The following is a 19,659-nucleotide window of genomic DNA, read 5'->3' on the forward strand; positions in this document are numbered from 1 at the left end:
CTTCAGAAAGCCAGGGAGGGTCTTTGTCTTTCCACAGGTAGCAGGGGTGGGTTTTTGTCATTCTTCTGGAAGCAGTGGTGGGTCTTTGTCTCTCTACAGGAATCTGGAGGGGGTCTTGTTTCTCTATAGGAATTAGGGGTGGGTCTTTGTCTTTCTAAAGGAAGCCGGAGTGGGTTTTTGTCTTTAAACAGGAAGTTAGGGCGGGTCTTTGTCTCTCTACAGAAAGCAGGGGCGGGTCTTCATCTTTCTACAGGAAGCGGGGAGGGTCTTTGTCTCACTACAGAAATCAGGGGTGGATCTTTGTCTTTTTACAGGAATTGGAGGCAGGTTTTTGTCTTTACATGAAGCGGCGGAGCATCTTTGTCTTTCTACAGGAAGCTAGGGTGGGTGTTTTTCTCTCTACCTAAATCATTGGCGGGTCTTTTGTCTTTTTACAGGAATTTAGGACAGGTCTTTGTCTTTGTACAGGTAGTCTTTGTTTCTCTCCAAGAATTGGGGGAAGATCTTTGTCTAGCTGTGTGAAGGGGAGTGGATATTTCTATCTATTTCTTTTCTCCTGTCTGTTAAACTCCATACAGACATAACAGAAAAGTGATTTTCGGTTCGAGGCAGGCAAGCTATTGGACAACGGCAGGAGCAATGCATGTTGGGAAATGAGGTAAAAGAAGGTTCCTGTTCCTATAGTGTTGGTAGAGTGCCAATGAAGAGAAAACACTTGATGGACATATTAGACTGGTACGGGCACCAATTATTTGTATTAATACAGTGGCCTAGGCTATACTTTTATTTCAGTAGCTTGATTCCAAACAGAAATAGGGCGAGTCCCAAGATGTGAACAAAAAGTATTCAAACCACGCAAGTTTGCCTTACTTTAACACTGACTGCTGAAGCTAAGGACAACAAGTGAACAGCTGAGCAATTTTCTTTCTTAGAGCCCTTCTTCAGTGTTGGAGAAGCACCTGCTTCGGTTTCTTAATTTAACAGCGATCGGTCAGGATTGCACTTTACAGTGTAGAGTTGCACTTTAAAGAGCTTGGAAACCAATGCATAATCGGACAGCCATTTCTGATCTGCCATGGAAGCTGAGCGTCTGATCAGAAGCCATAATGGTGACTTTGGCGGTGCCTTGGGCAACTGGTTAACGTTTCGCAACCAAAGGGCCTTTCTTCAGCCAATGTAAAGTTTAATTGAAATGCTGAAATAAGCGATTAATAAGGGGATAATTGTTCTGAATCCGAACAATGCAAAAGCAGATTATATCCATCTATAGTGGAGGATGATGAAGGAGATACAACTATACATGGAGGATGTGCAGCACACGACTTGTCTTAGAGTGAAGTGAAGAGTGGCACATCATAGTGAGAATGCGAGGCTGATGATAAGAAGTCGTCATTCACACGTCCTCCTGTATAAAACCGTCTCTTTATCATCTGGCAATATCATTTCTATTCAGCTGATATGGCCACTCATATCTTAGCATTTTTTTTTTTTTACAGTTTTATTTTTTTCCCCAGGAGACTGGGCACAATTGTGCAAACTCTACATAATATCATAATGTTAACGTGATTAGAAAAACATGGCTAATTTCTCCTGAAAATAAAGCCAGGGCCACCCCTGTCTACAGGCGGTGTCTGATATTGCAGCTCAGCTCCATTTAAGTAAATGGGGCAGAGCTGCAGTACCACATACAGCCTGTAGATAGGAGTGGCGCTGTTTTAAGAATAAAGCTGCCAGGCTGTTTAATCACTTTAAAGGGAATGTGTCATCAGAAAATGACATATTGTTTCAATTAATTTATTGCATTAAATGTATGTTTTTTTTTAAAACTGTCAATTTTTATCTCCATAAAGCAGTCTCTACTGAGAATGAAAAAAATCATGCAATCTTTACACCGGCCACTGGAATCTTTTTAGGGTCTAACTTCCTGTTTCAGGAAATCTACAAGTACATTAGCCGCGAAGAACAGACTAAGACCATATTTTTTATATTAAAGAATCCAATGAGCGCGTACAAAGGTCTTTGTGAAGGGAAGAGGAGGAGGTGAGCTGTGACATCACATTGTGAATGGTGGATCCTGTGTTATCTACCGTATATAGAGGTGTTATCAGTCATTGTACAGGAGAAGGAGGTGAGCTGTGATATCACCTATTGTGAATGGTGGATCCTGTGTTATCTACTGTATATAGAGGTGTTATCAGTCATTGTACAGGAGGAGGAGGAGGTGAGCTGTGACATCACCTATTGTGAATGGTGGATCCTGTGTTATCTACTGTATATAGAGGTGTTATCAGTCATTGTACAGGAGGAGGAGGAGGTGAGCTGTGACATCACCTATTGTGAATGGTGGATCCTGTGTTATCTACTGTATATAGAGGTGTTATCAGTCATTGTACAGCAGGGGAGGTGAGCTGTGACATCACCTATTGTGAACGGTGGATCCCGTGTTATCTACTATATATAGAGGTGTTATCAGTCATTGTACAGGAGGGAGGTGAGCTGTGACATCACCTATTGTGAATGGTGGATCCTATGTTATCTACTGTATATAGAGGTGTCATCAGTCATTGCACAGGAGAAGGAGGTGAGCTGTGATATCACCTAATGTAAATGGTGGATCCTGTGTTATCTACTGTATATAGAGGTTTGATCAGTCACTGTACAGGAGGAGGAGGAGGAGAGCTGTGATATAACCTATTGTGAATAGTGGATCCTTTGCTATCTACTGTATATAGATGTGTTATCAGTCATTGCACAGGAGGAGGAAATGAGCTGTGACATCACCTTTTGTGACTGGTGGATCCTGTGTTATCTGTTGTGAATTCTGCTCTTGGGCTCCCTCCGGTGGTTATAAGTGGTAGTGCTGCTGTCTCTGGATCGCAGCATTCATCAGGTGTGTCAAGTTTTTGCAATCCTGACTGGGCTATTTAGCCTTGCTTGACCCTTTAGTCAGTGCCAGTTGTCCATTGTTCCTGGAGGATTCACATCCTTGCCTGCTCTCTCCTGCTTTGCTGTTCCTTTCAACAAAGAAGTTCTGGCCTTGATTTCTGCAGTCCACATGCTGTGGCCTTATTGTTCAGTTCTTTTCCATGTTTTTGTCTTGTCCAGCTTGGTCTGAATAAGGATTTGTTTAGCCAAGCTGGTATCTCTGGAGATGCAGATATACCCTCCAAATCTTTAGTTAGCTGTGGAGATTTTTGTATTTTCTGTGGTGGATATTTTCTAGTGTTTTAATACTGACCGCATAGTACTCCTATCTTTTCTATTTAGCTAGAAGTGGCCTCCTTTGCTAAATTCTGATTTCAGTCTGTGTAGGTTTTTTCCCTCTCCTCTCACAGTCAATATTTGTGGGGGGCTGGATATCCTTTGGGAATTTTCTCTGAGGCAAGATAGTTTTCCCTTTTCTATCTCTAGGGGTAATTAGTCCTCCGGCTGTGTCGAGATGTCTAGGGAGTGATAGGTACATTCCACGGCTACTTCTAGTTGCGGTGTTAAGTTCAGGGTCTGCGGTCAGTACAGGTACCACCTTCTCCAGAGTACTTCTCATGCTGCTCTTAGGCCACCAGATCATAACAGTACAACTGGCCAACAATGAGTTAACTGCATCTCAGAAGAAGGGAAGGAAAGTGCTGAGCCATTTTTTTTTCTGTAGTCTGTTGTGTTTTTTTTTTTTTCCCTCTTTACCTCTGGGTGGCTCAGGAGTTCGGCGCTGGTATGGATGTTCAGGGATTGGCTTCTCGTGTGGATCAACTTGCTGCTAGAGTACAGGGTATTTCCGATTATATCGTTCAAACTCCGGTTTTAGAGCCTAGAATTCCAACTCCTGATTTGTTTCTTGGGGACAGGTCCAAATTTTTGAGCTTTAAAAATAACCGTAAACTGTTTTTTGCTCTGAAACCCCGTTCCTCTGGTGATCCCATCCAGCAGGTTAAAATTGTTATATCTCTGCTGCTTGGTGACCCCCAGGATTGGGCATTTGCCCTGGAACCTGGGAATCCAGCGTTGCTTAATGTAGACACCTTTTTTCAGGCGCTTGGGTTATTGTATGACAAACCTAATTCAGTGGATCATGCTGAGAAGACCTTGTTGGCCCTGTGTCAGGGTCAAGAAGCGGCAGAATCATATTGCCAGAAATTTAGAAAATGGTCTGTACTGACTAAATGGAATGAGGATGCCTTGGCGGCAATTTTCAGAAAGGGTCTTTCTGAATCCGTTAAAGATGTTATGGTGGGGTTCCCCACGCCTGCTGGTCTGAGTGATTCTATGTCTCTGGCCATTCAGATTGATCGGCGCTTGCGCGAGCGCAGAGTTGTGCACACTATGGCGTTGTCTTCCGAGCGGAGTCCTGAGCCTATGCAGTGTGATAGGATTGTGTCTAGAGCTGAACGACAAGGATTCAGACGTCAGAATAGGTTGTGTTTTTACTGCGGCGATTCTGCTCATGTTATTTCTGATTGCCCTAAGCGTACCAAGAGAATCGCTAGCTCTGTTACCATCAGTACTGTACAACCTAAATTTCTGTTATCTGTGACCCTGATCTGCTCATTATCGTCATTTTCTGTCATGGCATTTGTGGATTCAGGCGCCGCTCTAAACTTAATGGACTTAGAATTTGCCAGACGTTGTGGTTTCCCCTTGCAGCCTTTGCAGTGTCCTATTCCTTTAGGGGCATTGATGCTACACCGTTGGCTAAAAATAAACCTCAGTTTTGGACACAGCTGACCATGTGCATTGCGCCAGCCCATCAGGAAGATTGTCGTTTTCTGGTGTTGCATAATTTGCATGATGCTATTGTGCTGGGTTTCCCATGGTTACAGGTGCATAATCCGGTGTTAGATTGGAAATCTATGTCTGTGACTAGTTGGGGTTGTCAGGGGGTTCATGGTGACGTTCCTTTGATGTCAATTGCCTCCTCCCCCTCTTCTGAAATTCCTGAGTTTTTGTCAGATTTCCAGGATGTATTCAATGAGCCCAAGTCCAGTTCCCTTCCACCGCATAGGGACTGTGATTGTGCTATTGACTTGATTCCAGGCTGTAAGTTCCCTAAGGGCCGACTTTTCAACCTGTCTGTGCCAGAACATACCGCCATGCGGAGCTATGTGAAGGAGTCCTTGGAGAAGGGGCATATTCGGCCATCTTCTTCACCATTGGGAGCAGGTTTTTTTTTTGTTGCCAAAAAAGATGGCTCCTTGAGACCCTGTATTGATTATCGCCTCTTGAATAAGATCACGGTCAAATTCCAATACCCTTTGCCTTTGCTTTCTGATCTGTTTGCTAGGATTAAGGGGGCTAGTTGGTTTACTAAGATTGACCTTCGAGGGGCATATAATCTTGTTCGTATTAAGCAGGGTGACGAATGGAAAACTGCGTTTAATACGCCCGAAGGCCATTTTGAATACCTTGTGATGCCTTTCGGGCTCTCTAATGCTCCTTCTGTATTTCAGTCCTTCATGCATGATATATTTCGGAATTATCTTGATAAATTCATGATTGTATATTTGGATGATATTTTGATTTTTTCAGATGATTGGGAGTCTCATGTGAAACAGGTCAGGATGGTATTTCAGATCCTTCGTGATAATGCCTTGTTTGTGAAGGGGTCTAAGTGCCTCTTTGGAGTGCAGAAGATTTCTTTTTTGGGCTTCATTTTTTCTCCCTCATCTATAGAAATGGATCCGGTTAAGGTTCAGGCCATTCATGATTGGATCCAGCCCACATCCGTGAAGAGCCTTCAGAAATTTTTAGGCTTTGCTAATTTTTATCTCCGTTTCATTGCCAACTTCTCCAGTGTGGTTAAACCCCTGACCGATTTGACGAAGAAAGGCGCTGATGTGACGAATTGGTCCTCTGCGGCTGTTTCTGCCTTTCAGGAGCTTAAACGCCGATTTACTTCTGCCCCTGTGTTGCGTCAGCCGGATGTTTCTCTTCCTTTTCAGGTTGAGGTTGACGCTTCTGAGATTGAGGCAGGGGCCGTTTTGTCTCAGAGGAATTCTGATGGTTCCTTGATGAAACCGTGTGCCTTTCATTTGGCTCGTCCGGATCGGCCTGGGGGCTCTGGTTAGGGTTCGGTGACCCCTCCTCAAGGGGGGGGGTACTGTTGTGAATTCTGCTCTTGGGCTCCCTCCGGTGGTTATAAGTGGTAGTGCTGCTGTCTCTGGATCGCAGCATTCATCAGGTGTGTCAAGTTTTTGCAATCCTGACTGGGCTATTTAGCCTTGCTTGACCCTTTAGTCAGTGCCAGTTGTCCATTGTTCCTGGAGGATTCACATCCTTGCCTGCTCTCTCCTGCTTTGCTGTTCCTTTCAACAAAGATAAGTTCTGGCCTTGATTTTTGCTGTCCACATGCTGTGGCCTTATTGTTCAGTTCTTTTCCATGTTTTTGTCTTGTCCAGCTTGGTCTGAATAAGGATTTGTTTAGCCAAGCTGGTATCTCTGGAGATGCAGATATACCCTCCAAATCTTTAGTTAGCTGTGGAGATTTTTGTATTTTCTGTGGTGGATATTTTCTAGTGTTTTAATACTGACCGCATAGTACTCCTATCTTTTCTATTTAGCTAGAAGTGGCCTCCTTTGCTAAATTCTGATTTCAGTCTGTGTAGGTTTTTTCCCTCTCCTCTCACAGTCAATATTTGTGGGGGGCTGGCTATCCTTTGGGAATTTTCTCTGAGGCAAGATAGTTTTCCCTTTTCTATCTCTAGGGGTAATTAGTCCTCCGGCTGTGTCGAGATGTCTAGGGAGTGATAGGTACATACCACGGCTACTTCTAGTTGCGGTGTTAAGTTCAGGGTCTGCGGTCAGTACAGGTACCACCTTCTCCAGAGTACTTCTCATGCTGCTCTTAGGCCACCAGATCATAACAGTTATCTACTGTATATAGAGGTGTTATCAGTCATTTTACAGGAGGAGGAGGGGAGCTTTGATATCACCTATTGTGAATAATAGATCCTTTGTTATCTACTGTATACAGAGGTGTTATCAGTCATTATACAGGAGGAGGAGGGGAGCTGTGACATCAACTATTGTGAATGTGGATCCTGTGTTATCTACTGTATATAGAGGTATTATCAGTTATTGTACAGGAGGAGGTGAGCTGTGATATCACCTATTGTGAATAATGGATCCTGTGTTATCTACTGTATACAGAGGTGTTATCAGTCATTGTGCAGGAGGAGGAAGTGAGCTGTGACATCACCAATTGTGAATGGTGGATCCTGTGCTATCTATTGTTTATATAGGTGTTATCAGTCATTGTACAGGAGGAGGAGGTGAGCTGTGATATCACCTATTGTGTGATTGGTGGATCCTGTGTTATCTACTGTATATAGAGGTGTTATAAGTCATTGTACAGGAGGAGGAGGTGAGCTGTGATCTCACCTATTGTGAATGGTGGATCATGTGTTATCTACTGTATATAGAGGTGCTACCAGTCATTGTACAGGAGGAGGAAGTGAGCTGTGAATGGTGGATCCTGTGTTATCTACTGTATATAGAGGTGTTATCAGTCATTGTACAGGAGGAGGAGGCGAACTGTGACATCACCCATTGTGAATGGTGGATCCTGTGTTATCTACTGTTTATAGAGGAGTTATCAGTCATTTTACAGGAGGAGGAGGTGAGCTGTGATATCACCTATTGTGATTGGTGGATCCTGTGCTACCTACTTTATATAGAGGTGCTACCAGTCATTGTACAGAAGGAGGAGGTGAGCTGTGACATCACCTATTGTGAATGGTGGATCCTGTGTTACCTACTGTATATAGAGGTGTTATCAGTAGTGTTGAGCATTCCGATACCGCAAGTATCGGGTATCGGCCGATATTTGCTGTATCGGAATTCCGATACCGAGTTCCGATATTTTTGTGATATCGGAAATCGGAAGTTCCCAGTGTATGGTTCCCAGGGTCTGGAGGAGAGGAGACTCTCCTTCAGGCCCTGGGATCCATATTCATGTAAAAAATAAAGAATTAAAATAAATATGGATATACTCACCCCTCCGGCGGCCCCTGGACCTTAGCGATATAACCGGCAGCCTCCGTTCCTAAGAATGCAGTGAGTTTAGGACCTGCGATGACGTCGCGGCTTGTGATTGGTCGCGTGAGCGGTCACATGAGCGGTCACGCGACCAATCACAAGCCGCGACGTCATCGAAGGTCCTTCACTCCTCATTCTTAGGAACGGAGGCTGCCGGTTACATCGCTAAGGTCTAGGGGCCGCCGGAGGGGTGAGTATATCCATATTTTTTTATTTTAATTCTTTATTTTTTACATGAATATGGATCCCAGGGCCCGAAGGAGAGTTTCCTCTCCTTCAGACCCTGGGAACCATCCAGGATAGCTTCCGATACTTGTGTCCCATTGACTTGCATTGGTATCGGGTATCGGTATCGGCGATATCTGATATTTTTTGGATATCGGCCGATCCCATCCGATACCGATACCTTTGAGTATCAGAAGGTATCGCTCAACACTAGTTATCAGTCATTGTACAGGAGGAGGAGGTGAGCTGTGACATCACCTATTGTGAATGGTGGATCCTGTGTTATCTACTGTATATAGAGGTGTTATCAGTCATTGTACAGGAGGAAGAGGAGGAGGTGAGCTGTGACATCACCTATTGTGAATGGTGGATCCTGTGTTATCTACTGTATATAGAGGTGTTATCAGTCATTGTACAGGAGGAGGTGAGCTGTGACATCACCTATTGTGAATGGTGGAACCTGTGTTATCTATTGTATATAGAGGTGTTATCAGTCATTGTACAGGAGGAGGAGGTGAGCTGTGACATCACTTATTGTGAATGGTGAATCCTGTGTTATCTACTGTATATAGAGGTGTTATCAGTCATTGTGTAGGAGGAGAAGGATGTGACCTGTGACATCACCTATTGTGAATAGTGGATTCTGTGTTATCTACTGTATATAGAAGTGTTATCAGTCATTGTACAGGAGGAGGAGGTGAGCTGTGATATCAGCTATTGTGAATGGTGGATCCTGTTATCTACTGTATATAGCGGTGTTATCAGTCATTGCACAGTAGGAGGAGGTGAGCTGTGATATCACCTATTGTAAATGGTGGATCCTGTGTTATCTACTGTATATAGAGGTTTGATCAGTCACTGTACAGGAGGAGGAGGAGGAGGAGAGCTGTGATATCACCTATTGTGAATAGTGGATTATTTGCTATCTACTGTATATAGAGGTGTTATCAGTCATTGTACAGGAGGAGGAGGTGACCTGTGATATCAGCTATTGTGAATAATGGATCCTGTGTTATCTACTGTATACAGAGGTGTTATCAGTCATTGTACAGGAGGAGGTGAGCTGTGATATCACCTATTGTGAATGGTGGATCCTATGTTATCTACTGTATATAGAGGTGCTACCAGTCATTGTACAGAAGGAGGAGGTGAGCTGTGACATCACCTATTGTGATTGGTGGATCCTGTGCTACCTACTGTATATAGAGGTGTAATCAGTCATTGTACAGGAGGAGGAGGTGAGCTGTGACATCACCTTTTGTGAATAATAGATCCTGTGTTATCTACTTTAAATAGAGATGTTATCAGTCATTGTACAGAAGGAGGAGGTGAGCTGTGACATCACCTATTGTGATTGGTGGATCCTGTGCTACCTACTGTATATAGAGGTGTAATCAGTCATTGTACAGGAGGAAGAGGCGAGCTGTGACATCATCTATTGTGAATGATGGATCCTGTGTTAGGTACTGTATATAGAGGTGTTATTAGTCATTGTACAGGAGGAGGAGGAGGTGAGCTGTGACATCACCTTTTGTGAATGGTGGATCCTGTGTTATCTACTGTAAATAGAGATGTTATCAGTCATTGTACTGGAGGAGGAGGTGAGCTGTGACATCACCTATTGTAAATGGTGGATCCAGTATTATCTACTGTATATAGAGGATTTTATCAGTCATTGTACAGGAGCAGGAGGTGAGCTGTGACATCTCCTATTGTGATTGGTGGATCCTGTTTTATCTACTGTACATAGGGGTGTGATCAGTCATTGTACAGGGGGAGGAGGTGAGCTGTGACATCACCTACTGTGAATGGTGGATCCTGTGTTAGCAGCAGCCTCACGCAACGGTCAATTTAAAGCCCTGTGGGCCCTGTGTGTTGACAGATGGTGCCCAACCCTCGACTTTGTAGCCATGCTAGGTAGGCTAGGGTTAAATCCTAGCTCAGCAGGCTTTGATTAGTACACCTGCCTAGCCCTGCGTGTAAACAGGCTAGATGTTCATGTAAGTCAGTCTGCTGGGGAAGCTGAGCAGACTGGATGTGTGTTGGAGCTGAGAAAAGAAACGAGCTAGAATCTCTTTGAGAAGAGTCTGCACAAGTATCACTGGTTGCTAGTATTGTTTGGCCAGAATGGGACTATCTCAGCAGTTTCTGAAGTAGCCAGGGACTGTATTGTTTAGTTAGCGCCTGGACAAGGCCGGGATTAATGTGTATAATTTTGATGTTTTGGTGGTTTGCAACCTGTGGAAAGCAATAAAAACGGCATTCTTGATTAAAACTGCATTGCCTGTGTGAACACTACCTGAGGCCTAATGCCCTTCTGAGAGAATGAAGCTCTACACTGGCTAGTCATGTCTCATGAATCGGACTTTGACTTACAGGGTGTCTCCTATAGGTGGCAATAGAGAGTTAGTTTTCTTCCTTTTGGAGGAGCGCTAATTTGCATACTTACGCTGCAAGAATAAGGCGAGCGATAGGAAGGCTGCAGCTCAGGAGCAGGAATTCGGTCAGGGAAGGTGTGATAGTAGACTGCAAAGCAAAAACATATGTGAGAGAGCCAGGCAGGATCAAACCTGACTATTAATAAAGAGCCTTCAGTGACTGTGGACTCCTTCGTGGACTTTTGGAATTGCGTTTCAATAAAAATTTTGCACCGTTTTGCCTTAAGAGAGACTTGTTTCCCTGTACATTGCTGGCTGTAGAATGAGTTAACCGAGGATCCAACGGTAAGCTCAGTCTGTCCGTGAGGTTATAACTCTTTTATCTGTCCTCTCAGCTGATCTATGACTACATCAGAGTTCAGCTAAACTTTGATGTGGTCAGTAAGTAAATGAGCACATATGAAATCCAAAAAGAAAGATATGATTTCCATATTGGCCCTACCTGTTACTTGCCACAGGTGAGTTTGAATGAGCATCACATGCTTGAAACAAAGTTCTCTACTCACATTTTTGGAAAGGTGCCATCATTTTTGTCCAGCCCATCTTGGGATTTTGTATGAAACTTTGTTCAATTTGACTTTTTTCCTTTTTTTGTGTTGTTCCAATACACACAAAGGAAATAAATGTGTATAACAAAACAAGTGTAATTTTGATAATTTTCTGAAAGAAATACTTCATTTACTGGAACAATTTCTAGGGTGCCAACACTTTTGGCTATATTATGTGGATTATATGGATTATTTTGTGGGGTATTTAGGTGGAATATTCTAGGGATTATTATTCAGATTATTTTGTAAATTTATTATGTGCTTTATTACATGGATTATTTTTCAGATTATTATGTAGATTATTACATGGATTACTTTGCAGATTGTTATATAGATTATCACATGGATTATTTTGATTATTATATATATTATTGCATGGATTATTATATAGATTATTACATGGATTATTTTGAAGATTATTCTATAGATTATTGCAGGGATTATTTTGGAGATTATTATATAGATTATTACATACATTATTACATGGATTATTATATAGATTATTACATGGATTACTTTGAAGATTATTATATAGATTATTACAGGGATGAATTTGGAGATTATTACATTAATTATTATATACATTATTACATGGATTATTTTGCAGATTATTATACAGATTATTACATGGATTATTATGTAGATTATTACATGGATTATTTTGAAGATTATTATATAGATTACAGGGATTATTATATAGATTATTATACAGTATACTGTAGATTATTATATGGATTATTTTGCAGATTATTATATAGATTATTACATGGATTACTTTGCAGATTATTACATGGATTATTTTATAGATTATTACAGGGATTACTATATAGATTATTCTATAGATTATTCCACGGATTATTTTGCAGATTATCATATATATTATTACATGGATTACTTTGCAGATTATTATATGGATTATTTTTCAGATTATTATATAGATTATTACAGGAATTACTGTATAGATTATTCTATAGATTATTCCATGGATTATTTTGCAGATTATCATATAGATTATTACAGGGATTATTATATAGACTAGATGGCAGCCCGATTCTAAAGAATCGGGAGTCTAGAATCCATATATACTTTATTTATTCAAATGTAAGAATAATACAATTAATAAATAATAGTAAGAAAGAACAAAAAATGGCTGCACTCACCAGCTCTTGACAATTCTTGTTATTTAAGGTACAGTTACACAGGATCCATGAACATGCTTATGAGGGGAGTGATGAAAGACATCAGACAACAACTTTGCGTGTTGTGGCAAATGCCACAACAACGGTTCTTTGCTTAAGAACAATAATGTAAATAATAAATAATATGTATCAATAACTATGTATATTGGTATGTTCTTTCTTGGCACAAATTGCAGGAAGTAGTATTCTAGGCAATTATATATTAGATGGGCATTTCCTGAAGGAAATACATGGTGCTTGAACAGCGCTACCAGCTTTACAGCAGCACTTTTCACACACGGGACTGGGGGGCGCGCTTACTTTTGCACCCGGGGCCGGGGGCGCGCTTACTTTTGCACCTGGGGGCGCACTTACTTTTGCACCCGGAGGCGCACTTACTTTTGCACCGGGCGGCGCACTTACTTTTGCACCCGGCGGCGCACTTACTTTTGCACCCGGGGGCGCACTTACTTTTGCACCCGGGGGCGCACTTACTTTTGCACCCGGGGGCGCACTTACTTTTGCACCCGGGGGCGCACTTACTTTTGCACCCGGAGGCGCGCTTACTTTTGCACCCGGGGGCGCACTTACTTTTGCACCCGGGGGCGCACTTACTTTTGGGGCCGCACTTACTTTTGGTGGGCGGGGCTCCTCGGCCTCCGATTTGGTTGGTGGGGCCCCTCGTCCTCCGATTTGGTGGGTGGGTACCCTCAGCCTCCGATTTGGTGGGTGGGGACCCTCGGCCTCCGATTTGGTGGGCGGGGACCGGCCTCCGATTTGGTGGGCGGGGACCCTCGGCCTCCGATTTGGTGGGCGGGGACCCTCGACCTCCGATTTGGTGGGCGGGGACCCTCGGCCTCCGATTTGGTGGGTGGGGACCCTCGGCCTCCGATTTGGTGGGCGGGGACCCTGGGCCTCCGATTTGGTGGGCGGGGACCCTCGACCTCCGATTTGGTGGGCGGGGACCCTCGGCCTCCGATTTGGTGGGCGGGGACCCTCGGCCTCCGATTTGGTGGGCGGGGACCCTCGGTCTCCGATTTGGTGGGCGGGGACCCTCGACCTCCGATTTGGTGGGCGGGGACCGGCCTCCGATTTGGTGGGCGGGGACCCTCGGCCTCCGATTTGGTGGGCGGGGACCCTCGACCTCCGATTTGGTGGGCGGGGACCGGCCTCCGATTTGGTGGGCGGGGACCCTCGGCCTCCGATTTGGTGGGCGGGGACCCTCGACCTCCGATTTGGTGGGCGGGGACCCTCGGCCTCCAATTTGGTGGGCGGGGACCCTCGGCCTCCGATTTGGTTAGCGGGGACCCTCGGCCTCCAATTTGGTGGGCGGGGACCCTCGGCCTCCAATTTGGTGGGCGGGGACCCTCGGCCTCCGATTTGGTGGGCGGGGACCGGCCTCCGATTTGGTGGGCGGGGCCCCTCGGCCTCCGATTTGGTGGGCGGGGCCCCTCGGGCTCCGATGTGGTGGGCGGGGCCCCTCAGCCTCCGCTTTGGTGGGCGGGGCCAGGCCCCTCGGCCTCCGCTTTGGTGGGCGGGGCCGCTCGGCCTTCGATTTGGTGGGCGGGGCTCCTCGGCCTCCGATTTGGTTGGCGAAGCCCCTCGGCCTCCGATTTGGTTGGCGGGGCCCCTCCGCCTCCGATTTGGTAGGCGGGGCCCCTCGGCCTCCGATTTGGTGGGCGGGGACCCTCGGCCTCCAATTTGGTGGGCGGGGACCCTCGGCCTCCGATTTGGTGGGCGGGGACCCTCGGCCTCCGATTTGGTGGGCGGGGACCCTCGGCCTCCGATTTGGTGGGCGGGGACCCTCGGCCTCCGATTTGGTGGGCGGGGCCCCTCGGCCTCCGATGTGGTGGTCGGGGCCCCTCGGCCTCCGCTTTGGTGGGCGGGGCCGGGCCCCTCGGCCTCCGCTTTGGTGGGCGGGGCCGCTCGGCCTTCGATTTGGTGGGCGGGCTCCTCGGCCTCCGATTTGGTTGGCGGGGCCCCTCGGCCTCCGATTTGGTTGGCAGGGCCCCTCGGCCTCCGATTTGTTGTGTGCTCTGCCTGGGGCCACTGTGCTCTGCCTGGGGCCCCATATGCTGCCTGGGGCCCCTGTGCTCTGCCTGGGGCCCCATATGCTGCCTGGGGCCCCATATGCTGCCTGGGGCCCCTGTGCTCTGCCTGGGGCCCCATGTTCTGCCTGGGGCCCCTGTGCTCTGCCTGGGGCCACTGTGCTCTGCCTGGGGCCCCATGTTCTGCCTGGGGCCACTGTGCTCTGCCTGGGGCCCCATAAGCTGCCTGGGGCCCCTGTGCTCTGCCTGGGACCACTGTGCTCTGCCTGGGGCCCCATATGCTGCCTGGGGCCCCTGTGCTCTGCCTGGGGCCACTGTGCTCTGCCTGGGGCCCCATATGCTGCCTGGGGCCACTGTGCTCTGCCTGGGGCCCCATATGCTGCCTGGGGCCCCTGTGCTCTGCCTGGGGCCCCATATGCTGCATGGGGCCCCTGTGCTCTGCCTGGGGCCCCTGTGCTCTGCCTGGGGCCCCATGTTCTGCCTGGGGCCCCTGTGCTCTGCCTGGGGCCACTGTGCTCTGCCTGGGGCCCCATATGCTGCCTGGGGCCCCTGTGCTCTGCCTGGGGCCCCATATGCTGCCTGGGGCCCCTGTGCTCTGCCTGGGGCCCCTGTGCTCTGCCTGGGGCCCCTTATGCTGCCTGGGGCCCCTGTGCTCTGCCTGGGGCCCCATGTTCTGCCTGGGGCCCCTGTGCTCTGCCTGGGGCTACTGTGCTCTGCCTGGGGCCCCATATGCTGCCTGGGGCCCCTGTGCTCTGCCTGGGGCCACTGTGCTCTGCCTGGGGCCCCATAGGCTGCCTGGGGCCCCTGTGCTCTGCCTGGGACCACTGTGCTCTGCCTGGGGCCCCATATGCTGCCTGGGGCCCCTGTGCTCTGCCTGGGGCCACTGTGCTCTGCCTGGGGCCCCATAGGCTGCCTGGGGCCCCTGTGCTCTGCCTGGGACCACTGTGCTCTGCCTGGGGCCCCATATGCTGCCTGGGGCCCCTGTGCTCTGCCTGGGGCCACTGTGCTCTGCCTGGGGCCCCATATGCTGCCTGGGGCCCCTGTGCTCTGCCTGGGTGTAGGACACTCGTGACGTCACTTATCTCAGGACATTATCTCAAGACATTATCTCAGGACATTATCTCAGGACATTAGCTCCGGACATTATCTCCGGACATTAGCTCCGGACAAAGCCACGGAAGTTGGCACAAATTGCAGGAAGTAGTATTCTAGGCAATTATATATTAGATTATTCCATGGATTACTATATAGATTATTATATACTGTAGATTATTCCATGGATTATTTTGCAGATTATTATATAGATTATTACATGGATTATTCTGAAGGTTTTTATGTGGATTACTATCTCGTTTATTCTATGGTTTATTACAAGGTTTATGAAGTGCGTGTGAGAATATTTCCATGGGTCACTATGTGGATTATTACGTGGGTTATTCTAGGGGTTACTATATGGCAGTGTTGTAGGTTTTTTTCCATACCGGTGGCTTACCGTGTGAATTATCGTGTGTCCGCCAGCTGCGCTCTCCGCCGGGGCCACTGTACGTGGCTCATGGTGAGAGCATAATGTCGGATCCGCGACTTGAGGGAATCTCTCGCCTCCTTCTGGACTGTCTGTACTGAGGCTTCCAGGAACTGTAACCTCTACAAGTTCAGGATCTCTGCTTGCTGTCAGTGAATAAAAAGGAGACGATGGCTCCAGAATGGGATGTATGTCATCAGGCCCATATGGTGCCATTATGCGGTATTCTCTCATGGCTGTGTGGTACTGTTGCTGCGGTAGCCCCATCTCATGCACCAGGTTGCCGTCAGGCCTAGGCTCCTGGAACCAGATGTGTACGTACCCGCGGCCGGTGCCAGCACACGGCGAACTGGGGCAAATAACAAAAAATGAAATGAAATGGTACTGTGATGTCTCCCACAGCCACCCCGCACAAGATGAAGCCCCCACACACTCACCTGAAAACATGCGAAGACCTCCATCATGTTACCTATTGGACTTACACTGAGAATGGTGGAGCGAGGATGTGTCGGCTCCCTGCTCCACCGTTGTATTACCCTGTACCTATATCCACAGGACACATATACGGTGGCAGCCGGGGCATCTCCATGACCTCCCGGGACAGCAGGACAACTCTCCAAATCACTGACCGTCCGGTTGGACTCACATTTTGGATGGTGGGTTTAGGGGGCATAATCATGCAGACAAAAAAGCTAAACATTTAAAAAAGGTTTCAGTAATGGAGGAAGGAAGGCCGGCAGCTCTCAGAGGGATTCCAGGGAAAGCTTTGCACATGCTCTCTGCCTAGCGGGTCTCGGGGAAACCCTGGCCTTCACGCTTTCATCCTGGAGCACAGGGCCCCCTGGGTTGGATCCACGGTGTAGCTGCTGGCTGATGGAGCTGGCTGGCAGAGGACAGTCAGTCTGGGCCAGAACCTGGGGGACAAGGTCAGGAATAAAAAAAAAAAAAACCATAAGATTAAGGGCAGAAATAAACCGGCTAAGTCAGAGCTCTAAATGTATTTCAGGTAGGATTCCTTACAGATCTTGTTCTTCCGCCCGCGCGTTATTCCTTCTGCTCCACTGCGCTTGCTCACTTCTATAATAATTTAATATGCTAAATATTCATGCATAATTAATTCTAGGAAAAGGGCAGTATCTGGGTGAAAGCTGTTCCTTCATCTGGAGGCCTGGCCACATTCGGTAACAGAAACCGCTCATTAGCAAGGATACAGGTAACGAGGAGACAAGTTCATTCGGTCAGTGCATAAAGTATCATTACAAAACGTTAGAAAAATGTACTTGTTAAAACACCAAGAAGAGAAAACAGTTCGTTAATTGGAAACAATATCAACTCATAACATGATACATATTAAGCAGCATTTATAGGGCTGAAATTAGTTTAATTCACTATGGAATAAGTTAAGGCATATATCACTCTAACATATTACATGTCCAGAAGCAGCAGCAGCAATATGGAGGACATTATACAAAAGTACTGAGCAGTGTGGCTGTGAATCCAGCTGTGTGGTCAGACATAATCACTTGATAGATGATTTATTTTTTATTTTTTTATTTATTGTACTCATTTATATAGCGCCATTAAATCCACAGCGCTTTACACACATTATCATCGCTTTCCCCATTGGAGCTCACAATCTAGATCCCCTATCGGTATGTCTTTGGAATGTGTGAGGAAACCGGAGAACCCCACGCAAACACGGGGAGAACATACAAACTCCTTGTAGAGATTTGAACCCAGCGTTGCAAGGCTGCGGTGCTAACCACTGAGACACGTTCAGCACCACTTGTGTGTATGTGCCTCCTTCTCACCTCTTGATAGACTTCGGCTGTAATCTGATCCCTCAGTGAGCTGACAGTTTGCCTTTCTTTGATCATGATGGAGTTGAGCTGTTTTTCAGAGTGAATAATGATTGTTGGAGGGAGAGAGGAGAAACGTGGCACTATCTGGAGAAAACAAGCTTTTTGTAAAATTACAGGCAAATTCAATAAATTTGCTAAAAGGGAACCTGTCAGGAGGTTTCAGAGTAGACATACTTAGAAAAGCCGGCCAGGGACTATGGCAGTTGTTCTCGCCAGTCTTGAAGGGATGTTCTGGATTCCTAAGGCGTAAGAATAAGACTAAACAAACCAGAGAGGTCATACAATACAGTCAAGAACACAGCACCATCTGCCGAAGAAAGTCCCTCCACTGTATAAGCCTGCAGTTGTATACTCCCACAAAATATACTCCAACTCCACCAATCGCCTGCTGGGAGCTGTAGTTCCCGGGTGCACACCTCAGCCCTGTAGTGATGACTGACAGTGTTATGTTCGGAGTCACACAGAGAAGCAGAGATTATTATAATCTCTGTGCAGTCAGGAACTTTCAGGCTTCAGCTTTTCATGTGATGAAAGAGAAAGACTCAGTGAGTCCATTACAAATCACAGATGCTAAATTGACCAATCAGCAGCTATTCACCTCAGGACGGTACATGAAGGCACATCGGGCGTCATTACCGGAGAGCAGACACTTTGATTCTCAGAATTATCTGCAATTTTCTTAAATAACTGCTGTCATCTTGTATCGGCGGCGAGGAGCGGTGCTCCGCATGTGAGAATTCTGCTTCATTGCCAGATCTGCTAAACATTTTTTATGCTTTTATTGCATTATTTGTTCACTTTTTTATTTTTTTTAAGCATTGGAACCCAAAAAATACACTGGTTCAGACTCAGCAGTGTTGTCATCTTTGGATCCTGTGGTTCTACAAAAATGTCTCAAATTTGGTACTCGGGGAAAATTGCTTAATGGAATAGACGCCCAATTCATCAGTGGTCTCCGGGTCGGGATGTAGTATGCATAGTACGGTGGTATTCATAGCCCCTGGGGCAGAATATTTCTGCAATACAGACCTTACAAGGGAAGACTTAAAGAAGACCTGTCACCAGGTCAAAAGCATCCAGTTTTTGTTCTTACTTTGCTCCCTCCCTGCTCCCCTGAGTATTATGTTTTCGTTTTCAATAAATCCGTCATATAGCTGCGGAGATATGAGCCTTTTTATTTAGTGATGATTTTATGGCTTTTACTAAGGGGGCGTGGCTCAGAGTAGCCTAAAGACACGCCCCAGAGGATCTTAGGTGCACCGCCACAAGGTAAAGACCATAAAAATTAGTACTAAATAAAAAGCAAAAAATGAAACAAAAAGGTTGAATACTCAAGGGAATAGCAGGAATAAAATAAGAGCAAAAAATGGTCATGTTTGACCTGGTGAGATGTCCTCTTTAAAGAGGTTGGTATATCTGGCATCATGTTTTGTCAGGGCAGGTGGTGCAACTGTCGTTTCTGAACATCGTACAGTAGGTGCCCTTAGGACACAGAGGTATCAGTAGCACATAGGTCCTGGTTTCTGGGAGAGTCCAAAGGCGACATCAATATTGTAAATAGTTCGTGAAAATTGGGGACCCTATTACACATTTTACATTGGGGTTCAAAGTTTGCTCCTCAGAAGTGTAGGTAGTGGTATTTTTTTTTTTTTTAATCTTGTATCTGACATTGCAGTCCACTTTCACTTGAATATCAAGTTGCAATACCAAACAGAGCCCAAGGACAAAGGTGGCACTTTTGGGGGACAATCCCTTTTTTAGGGCTATATTGATTTGTATATCTAAACCTTTTCACGTCTAAGTATCATAA

At 46.3% G+C, this 19,659-nt stretch overlaps 1 protein-coding gene across 2 annotated transcripts in view; it reads left to right on the forward strand.

Moving 5' to 3' along the window:
- LOC143793390 (5-hydroxytryptamine receptor 7) overlaps positions 1-19,659 on the forward strand; it is a 66,240-nt gene that overhangs the window by 42,741 nt on the left and 3,840 nt on the right. The window lies entirely within an intron of this gene.

This window comes from Ranitomeya variabilis, chromosome 1, assembly GCF_051348905.1.
Source record: "Ranitomeya variabilis isolate aRanVar5 chromosome 1, aRanVar5.hap1, whole genome shotgun sequence".
Classification (NCBI taxonomy): Eukaryota; Metazoa; Chordata; class Amphibia; order Anura; family Dendrobatidae; genus Ranitomeya; species Ranitomeya variabilis.